Source organism: Schistocerca gregaria, chromosome 3, assembly GCF_023897955.1.
Source record: "Schistocerca gregaria isolate iqSchGreg1 chromosome 3, iqSchGreg1.2, whole genome shotgun sequence".
Lineage (NCBI taxonomy): Eukaryota > Metazoa > Arthropoda > Insecta > Orthoptera > Acrididae > Schistocerca > Schistocerca gregaria.
The window spans coordinates 257,406,355-257,416,185 of NC_064922.1; the positions used below are offsets into that span (position 1 = coordinate 257,406,355).

General features: G+C 45.2%; 1 pseudogene; it reads left to right on the forward strand.

Moving 5' to 3' along the window:
* The first annotated feature begins 369 nt into the window (after window positions 1-369).
* Window positions 370-487, forward strand: LOC126356754 (5S ribosomal RNA; annotated as a pseudogene).
* The last annotated feature ends 9,344 nt before the right edge of the window (window positions 488-9,831 follow it).

Here is a 9,831-nt window from a genome sequence, read left to right on the forward strand (position 1 = left end):
GCAGAACACTTAGAAGGTGCAACAGTTCTACTAAAGAGATTGCTTACACCACGCTTGTCCGCCCTATTCTGGAGCTTGCTGTGCGGTGTGGGTTCTGCACCAGGTGAGTGTGACGGATGACATCGAAAAAGTTCAAAGAAGGGCAGATCGTTTTGTATTATCACGAAGTAGGGGAGATATTGCCACAGACGTGATACGTAAGCTGGAGTGGCAGTCATTAAAACTAAGGCGTTTCTCGTTGCGACGGGACCTTATGAAAATTCAGTCACCAGTTTTCTCCTCTGATTGCCAAAACATTCTGTTGCCACCCACCTACATAGGGAGAAATGATCATAACGTTCAAATAAGAGAAATCAGGGCTCGCACACAAGAAATAGCCTTGCCGCAGTGGATACACCGGTTCCCGTCAGATCACCGAAGTTAAGCGCTGTCGGGCGTGGCCGGCATTTGGATGGGTGACCATCCGGGCCACCATGCGCTGTTGCCATTTTCCGGGGTGCACTCCGCCTCGTGATGCCAATTGAGGAACTCCTCGGCCGAATAGTAGCGCTTCCGGTCAATGAAAACCATCATAACGACCGGGTGAGTGGTGTGCTGACCACACGCCCCTCCTATCCGTATCTTCATCTGAAGATGATGCGGCGGTCGGATGGTCCCGGTTGGCCACTTGTGGCCTGAAGACGGAGGGCTTTTGTCTTCCCCGCGCTCCGTTCGAGAGTGCAACGGTAGAGAGACAGCTTGAAGGTGGTTATTTGAACCCACTGCCAGACACTTTATTGTGAATAGCAGAGTAATCACGTACATCTAGATGTAGATGTGTAGATGAGTTACTGAGAGGTTTCTGCTGTCCATCCTTGTGCCAGGAGGCCTGGGGGACTACGGCCATTCACTATTGTAAGAAAGTGAAAAACCTACAGCCGTCCTTAAGATGTCATTTATTGTGTAGCTACCAGTTCCGGCGCTTCAATGCACCATGTTCAGGCCTTAGTTGATGCTGAACGTGTTCTCACGATGCATATATACGATGCATTAGTGGCCAACATAACCGGTTTACGCAGACTACCTGTAACTGTGATGTCTCTTCAGCCCTCAACTGTCAACTGTTGACGACTGAGTTGACGGCTGATGGTTGGTGAGACATCCACACATACGGGCAAAAATGTCTACCTTATTTAGAAATTGAATGCGTTTAAAAAATATTATAATAGCGAAATAAAAAGTGAAAATTAAAAAATACCTGCCACTAAAATAAAATTTAAGTCCAGTGTGTCGCTATGCAGGCTTCTTCATCGTGGCTTCATACACTGAATGAAACGGATACAGTATGTTTTTTCTGTCACGTAAAATACACCAAACTAAACGTTCTCTCTGGAAGTAATGCGCCATTGGGGAGAAATGTATTCTTGAAACTTAAAATCTTGTCTATGCTTAAAACACCTCTCTTAGGAAATTATGAACTTGTTCTACACTACGATAAGAAACAAGATTCTTTTAAAATCTGAATCCTTTTGGAAGTTAGGTATCTTCTTTGAACGACAAAATTAACAAAACAAAAGTCTATTCGGCATTTAATTAAGTGAGAAAAAGTTAAGTTTTTCTTGATAAGTTAAATTCTTTGAGGACATCTGATGTCTTCTGTATGATCTAAGTTCTTGTTAGAGCCAGAAAAAATTCTGAAACTCAACATTTGAGCCGTATTCATACAAGCAAAGACGAGCGCTGTCACCTAAATGTCTGATCTCTTCGCTAAGACTGATAGAATCAGTTCTGCGTCTGCGGTAGCAGATACGAAACGCGAACGATATTCCTCAATTTGTTTTTAATGGGTTGTTGTTGTTGTTGTCTTCAGTCCTGAGACTGGTTTGATGCAGCTCTCCATGCTACTCTATCCTGTACAAGCTGCTTCATCTCCCAGTACCTACTGCAACATACATCCTTCTGAATCTGCTTAGTGTACTGATCTCTCGGTCTCCCTCTACGATTTTTACCCTCCACGCTGCCCTCCAACGCTAAATTTGTGATCCCTTGATGCCTCAAAACATGTCCTACCAACCTATCCCTTCTTCTAGTCAAGTTGTGCCACAAACTTCTCTTCTCCCCAATCCTATTCAACACCTCCTCATTAGTTACGTGATCTATCCACCTTATCTTCAGTATTCTTCTGTAGCACCACATTTCGAAAGCTTCTATTCTCTTCTTGTCCAAACTAGTTATCGTCCATGTTTCACTTCCATACATGGCTACACTCCAAACAAATACTTTCAGAAACGACTTCCTGATACATAAATCTATATTCGATGTTAACAAATTTCTCTTCTTCAGAAACGCTTTCCTTGCCATTGTCAGTCTACATTTTATATCCTCTCTACTTCGACCATCATCAGTTATTTTACTTCCTAAATAGCAAAACTCCTTTACTACTTTAAGTGTCTCATTTCCTAATCTAATTCCCTCAGCATCACCCGATTTAATTTGACTACATTCCATTATCCTTGTTTTGCTTTTGTTAATGTTCATCTTATATCCTCCTTTCAAGACACTGTCCATTCCGTTCAACTGCTCTTCCAAGTCCTTTGCCGTCTCTGACAGAATTACAATGTCATCGGCGAACCTCAAAGTTTTTACTTCGTCTCCATGAATTTTAATACCTACTCCTAATTTTTCTTTTGTTTCCTTTACTGCTTGCTCAATATACAGATTGAATAACATCGGGGAGAGCCTACAACCCTGTCTCACTCCTTTCCCAACCACTGCTTCCCTTTCATGCCCCTCGACTCTTATTACTGCCATCTGGTTTCTGTACAAATTATAAATAGCCTTTCGCTCCCTGTATTTTACCCCTGCCACCTTTAGAATCTGAAAAAGAGTATTCCAGTCAACATTGTCAAAAGCTTTCTCTAAGTCTACAAATGCTAGAAACGTAGGTTTGCCTTTTCTTAATCTTTCTTCTAAGATAAGTCGTAAGGTCAGTATTGCCTCACGTGTTCCAACATTTCGACGGAATCCAAACTGATCCTCCCCGAGGTCTGCATCTACCAGTTTTTCCATTCGTCTGTAAAGAATTCGCGTTAGTATTTTGCAGCCGTGGCTTATTAAACTGATAGTTCGGTAATTTTCACATCTGTCAGCACCTGCTTTCTTTGGGATTGGAATTATTATATTCTTCTTGAAGTCTGAGGGAATTTCGCCTGTCTCATACATCTTGCTCACCAGCTGGTAGAGTTTTGTCAGGACTGGTTCTCCCAAGGCCGTCAGTAGTTCTAATGGAATGTTGTCTACTCCGGGGGCCTTGTTTCGACTCAGGTCTTTCAGTGCTCTGTCAAACTCTTCACGCAGTATCGTATCTCCCATTTCGTCTTCATCTACATCCTCTTCCATTTCCATAATATTGTCCTCAAGTACATCGCCCTTGTATAAACCTTCTATATACTCCTTCCACCTTTCTGCCTTCCCTTCTTTGCTTAGAACTGGGTTGCCATCTGAGCTCTTGATATTCATACACATGGTTCTCTTCTCTCTAAAGGTCTCTTTAATTTTCCTGTAGGCAGTATCTATCTTACCCCTAGTGAGATAAGCTTCTACATCCTTACATTTGTCCTCTAGCCATCCCTGTTTAGCCATTTTGCACTTCCTGTCGATCTCATTTTTGAGACGTTTGTATTCCTTTTTGCCTGCTTCATTTACTGCATTTTTATATTTTCTCCTTTCATCAATTAAATTCAATATTTCTTCTGTTACCCAAGGATTTCTAGCAGCCCTCGTCTTTGTACCTACTTGATCCTCTGCTGCCTTCACTACTTCATCCCTCAGGGCTACCCATTCTTCTTCTACTGTATTTCTTTCCCCTATTCCTGTCAATTGTTCCCTTATCCTCTCCCTGAAACTCTGTACAACCTCTGGTTCTTTCAGTTTATCCAGGTCCCATCTCCTTAATTTCCCACATTTTTGCAGTTTCTTCAGTTTTAATCTACAGGTCATAACCAATAGATTGTGGTCAGAGTCCACATCTGCCCCTGGAAATGTCTTACAACTTAAAACCTGGTTCCTAAATCTCTGTCTTACCATTATATAATCTATCTGATACCTTTTAGTATCTCCAGGGTTCTTCCACGTATACAACCTTCTTTCATGATTCTTAAACCAAGTGTTAGCTATGATTAAGTTGTGCTCTGTGCAAAATTCTACTAGGCGGCTTCCTCTTTCATTTCTTAGCCCCAATCCATATTCACCTACTATGTTTCCTTCTCTCCCTTTTCCTACACTCGAATTCCAGTCACCCATTACTATTAAATTTTCGTCTCCCTTCACTATCTGAATAATTTCTTTTATTTCATCGTACATTTCTTCAATTTCTTCATCATCTGCAGAGCTAGTTGGCATATAAACTTGTACTACTGTAGTAGGTGTGGGCTTCGTATCTATCTTGGCCACAATAATGCGTTCACTATGCTGTTTGTAGTAGCTTACCCGCATTCCTATTTTCCTATTCATTATTAAACCTACTCCTGCATTACCCCTATTTGATTTTGTGTTTATAACCCTGTAGTCACCTGACCAGAAGTCTTGTTCCTCCTGCCACCGAACTTCACTAATTCCCACTATATCTAACTTTAACCTATCCATTTCCCTTTTTAAATTTTCTAACCTACCTTCCCGATTAAGGGATCTGACATTCCACGCTCCGATCCGTAGAACGCCAGTTTTCTTTCTCCTGATAACGACATCCTCCTGAGTAGTCCCCGCCCGGAGATCCGAATGGGGGACTATTTTACCTCCGGAATATTTTACCCAAGAGGATGCCATCATCATTTAATCATACAGTAAAGCTGCATGTCCTCGGGAAAAATTACGGCTGTAGTTTCCCCTTGCTTTCAGCCGTTCGCAGTACCAGCACAGCAAGGCCGTTTTGGTTAATGTTGCAAGGCCAGATCAGTCAATCATCCAGACTGTTGCCCCTGCAACTACTGAAAAGGCTGCTGCCCCTCTTCAGGAACCACACGTTTGTCTGGCCTCTCAACAGATACCCCTCCGTTGTGGTTGCACCTACGGTACGGCCATCTGTATCGCTGAGGCACGCAAGCCTCCCCACCAACGGCAAGGTCCATGGTTCATGGGGGGAGGTTTTAATGGGTAAAAACAATAAAAAAAGAACATTGCTGATGTCGACAAAGTAGTCGAAACAAGACACGATTTTAGGAAGAAAGCAAGTATGAATCCTGCTTCGAATCTTACAACAGAAGAATAACAATATAAAATGTTTTTCTTACAAGTCTCTCGTTCGAGAAAATCCGCCAAAGAAGAGACGGAAACAAATCCACTAGAGAGTAGAGAGTGGACGACACAGAATTACCAGAAAACTGTCCAGTGGGGCCAGACCACCGTTACACGACATTCTTAAGTCACAGTCCTAAACTACCACCCCTGAAGATCCAGAACTACCACTAGAGGAGGCTCGTGGATGTTATTGCTGGGATCGCCGATCCCTGCAAGTGCGGACGGCGTGCTGAAATGCCTACTAGCCGTTATTTTTTTTATTTTGTGGTATGTTGAAAAACGGCGTCACCGATGGATCACGATCTTACTGCCTTGGAGTAAGGTAAAAATGTTCTATCCTACAATGATGTCATACTAAGGACATCATTGGTACGCACGTTGAAGGTGTGGCGGTGGGACTTGAAGACTCATACCACCCTCCGACGGTGGAAGTACAAGGTGGTAGGCAACAGGTAACACAACGACATTAGGTATGGATATCAGTGATCATATGATGGTCGACACATATCCAGTGGCTGTATCAAAATTGACACGTCATTAGTGGCCATAACAGGGCTATCGTTAGCCATGGCGTGAATCTGATTCCTCAAGGATGCTGAGAGGAACAGGGTGGCGGTGCCGATATCGGGGAATCGTGGTGGCAATGTTTTGTAAGCCAGTGATCGTGTCGTGCAGCGCACCCACATTGTTATAGAGGCGCCTAACGTTCTCTCAAATGGATGTCTTCAGAGTGACCATGTTTGTCACTCATTGGAGCCATAAGTGAGGGAACAGTGGACAACCATCCAGTACTGCCAGAGCTAGGTTTCTAGATTCAGTACCCTCTGTTGAACATTGGGTACAAAGCTTTTATCAGCTTCTGTCCTCTTTGGGTCACGTATTCTGCAAGTCTATGGAACAGCATTTTTTATCCATCCAGACACCTATATATTTGATATTAGGGGACCATGGAACCCAGACGCCTGCAATAGTGATATAGCGACGGAAGACTGGACACCGGTTAGTGAAGTAGACTTTCGTAGTTTTGGCGGCATTTAGGGCAATCTTGTTTGAACGACGCCAGGTCACTGTGGCGCCCACCTGCCTCTGGAGAAAAGCAGTGAGCTGGTCCGTGTTGCGGCCGGTCGTACAGAGCGCATAACGTCGGCGCATTGCGCCAGGTGGCCGTGTGGGATGACAGGCATATCATTAACATAAATGCTAAAGAGAATGGGACACAATACAGAGCTTTGAGGGGTATCCATCGACATGTGACGCAAGCTCGAGTTGACAGGTGGGAAGCGAGTCCAAACTGTTCTGGACAAATTGCCCCAGCCACTGCCAGAGGCTGGAAAATGCAGTGGACGATCAAAGGTTCTAGAATCTTTGCCATGGTATTCAGAAGGCTAATGGTCTTGTTCTTAGTAGGGACTGTAGGACCCTTCGAGGGCTTGGGGATGGCAGTCAGTTTGGCCTGCTACCACTGTGGGTGGAAAAAGGTCGTTTGTGAGGCAGTGGTTCAGGATGCTGGTAAATAAGACAAGTGGTTTGCATGGGGGCCAGTGGAGGTGTTCGCTTAAGATGCCATCCAAACCTGAAACCGACTGCCCACACTTCCACCAGAGGATCCGTTAGATTTCCGCTGGAGATGTAAGCTGATGGGCAGTCACAGGTGGAAAGTGGCAACAACCGTCAGAATATCGCATTCATCCTGGAGTTCATCAGGCGTAAGGTCCTGGATGAGCAATTGGTTCTGGTCCACAAATGCATTGGCCAGAGTTTCTACCACACGGAGGGCATCATAAGTTAAGCCATGCACTTTGCGGATGGGATGGTTGGTCTTCACTGCAGAGTGCTGTAGGGCTCAGATAACAGCCCATTCGGATTTATGTTGGAGGAGAATAGCGGACATCTTGTCCTCCCATTGTCCTGTTTTCCAATCAACAAAGGGGTGGCAGAATTCACGTTGGTGACACTTCATGTGATGCTTATCCCGAGGATCACAAGACTGCTTCCACCACCTGTGGTAGCAGTTCTTCTGGATTTTGAGTTCGTGCAGTAGGGGAGGCATGTCATCCAGTGGGTTAAAGCCCTTGGGACAGTGGAAGTAGAGGCCTTCATCGTGTTATGGATTTTTGTGCTTAGGCAATCAACAGCACTAACCGGATAGACAGGCGTTGTCAAGTCGAGGTGTTACCAAGTAATGTTGTTCATGGTCCTGGAAAATTTGTCCCAATCCATGATGGTCAAGGTAGAACGGATGTCTAAAGACAGAACGACGTTGGTTAGTTGCAGGAGCACAGGGTCATGGTCAGAGGCCTGTTTGTGGAGTGTTTCCAGCGAAAACTGCACCACAATGTTCTTGAAATTAGCTACATCCAGAACGTCCAGTTGGCAGTCGGAGTGGACTGGTATATGGGTGGGAGTGTGTGGGCCATAGTCTGAAAGCACCAGAGGGTTATCCAGGTCAATGAGGTGTCCGCCCTTGGGATTAGCAATGCGAGAATGTCAAGCCAGATGCTTGGCATTGAAATCTGACCCACCAGTGAGTTTGTCAAATGATGTCAAGGTACAGAGGTCCGCTTCAAGAAGCGGGAATTAGGGCTCAAATATGCCACATCAAAAATAATAGCACCAAGGTGGGTAGAAACAGTAACTACCATAGCCTCTATATGTTCAAGTCATTGGAGAACGTCATGACTATGGACAAGTGTCTTATGTAGGAACACTGCCATGCCCAGACCACGACGATGGAGTTGGTCAGTGCGATAGCAAACCATGTTGCAGAGACAAAAACCGTCAGTGGGTTTCAGGTGGGTTTCTGAGACATGTAAAATGTCCACATGGTGGTCATAGAGCAAAGTGTTTAGTTCACTATTGATACCTTTAATGCCATAGCATTAAAAATACAGACAACTACATCCCAATGGGGCTGATGATTGTATGGTGGGCAATTCACCATTATAACAAAATCTGTGTGAGCCCATCAAGAAGGGCAAAGACCTTGGCGAGCTTCTCCTTTGATGGATCTTTTGAGCTATTTCACGAATGACATCCTTGATGTGGGGGCTGCATGAACAGAGAGATGACGTGGAGGATCTCTCTCATGTCATCCCAGAAAGAAGCATTTGTGTTCACGACTGGGGGGATATCCCAGGTGGACTGCTGGACCCTAAGGCAGGCAGGAGGATCGAGGTGGCTGGTGGAAAAGGCGCCGCAGTGGAGGACTGTGGCACTACAACAGGTAGGCGTGAGGAGGATGCATACAGTCTTTCAGTTTGGTGGGCGTTGGTATTTATTCAGTGAAGACACATGAGCAGGAGGAGACAGCTGCAGCAGCAAAAGTGGTCATAGGAGATGGAGCCCCCCTCCAAGGAAATGATTGCAGTCCCACAGTAGTGGGGGTGTGCGATTTGTCCTTGGTTTCCTTCTTGGAGAGTGAGAAGATTTCATAGCCTCCTGGTATATAAAGCAACCTTTCGAGGAAGCCAGATGGTGAGGATCGTGAGAGGCGCCCAAACAGCAGGTACATGTGGGTTTTTCTGAGGCTGGGAGTTTGCAGTCCTCTGATGCATGCGAGCCAGCATACTTGAGACACTGAAAAGGCAGTCAGCAGTAATTGCCAGTGTGTCACAAATGTTGACACCTACAGCAGATGGAGGGGCCATTGTGTCTTCATATGATTCAATATACACCTTGGTGCACAGGAGATATATGATTTGGTAAATGCGTTCGACATCCTCCCTCCCAATAAGGACACAACATGGTTGGGCAGAGGAATTAATTTCTGAGTCTCAGGTTCAAATGGCTCTGAGCACTATGGGACTTATCATCTGAGGTCATCAGTCCCCTAGGACTTAGAACTACTTAAGCCTAACTAACATAAGGACAACACACACATCCATGCCCAAGGCAGGATTCGAACCTGCGATCGTAGCGGTCGCGTGGTTCCAAACTGAATCACCTAGAACCGCTCGGCCACACCGGCTGGCTCTTGATCTCAGGGTCCCTCTTGTTGTATTGGTGAACCAAAGTGTCCAGGAAGCTGAGACTAATTAATCCATGACGTCTGCTTCTCTAACTTTGCAGGGAAGTTTTTGATGTTGATTTCTGTTCTTCTGTCGGCAGAAGCCTGATGATTGTAGTAGTCCATAGCCCTTGACTTCACAAAGTTGAGGACTAGGAGATAATGAACCGTTGTGCCAAGCAGGTACCTGACGTGGTCTTTCTGATAAACTGCCCGCTGTTGGCCTGCGGCAAGGTGCTACAGTGCAGTGTTTAGTTTAATGTAGTTCATGGGATTGTAAACCGTGATAGGAGGGATCTTATCCTTCTTTGGTGGTGGTGGTGGTGCATTCTGAGATGTGAGGGTCGGGAAGGGCCCATGTCCTGGTCCATGGCACCAACAGGTGCGGCTGCTCCAGGTGTGGAGGCATCTGAATCCGAATCATGGCCGCTGAAATGAGTGCGAGGGGAAGTCTGTTTAGATTTTCGACCATGATGGGGACCAACAGAGTCTGAAGCCCCAGAAGGCCCATTGGATAGACATGATGGTGTAGACGAAACAGTACCATGTGG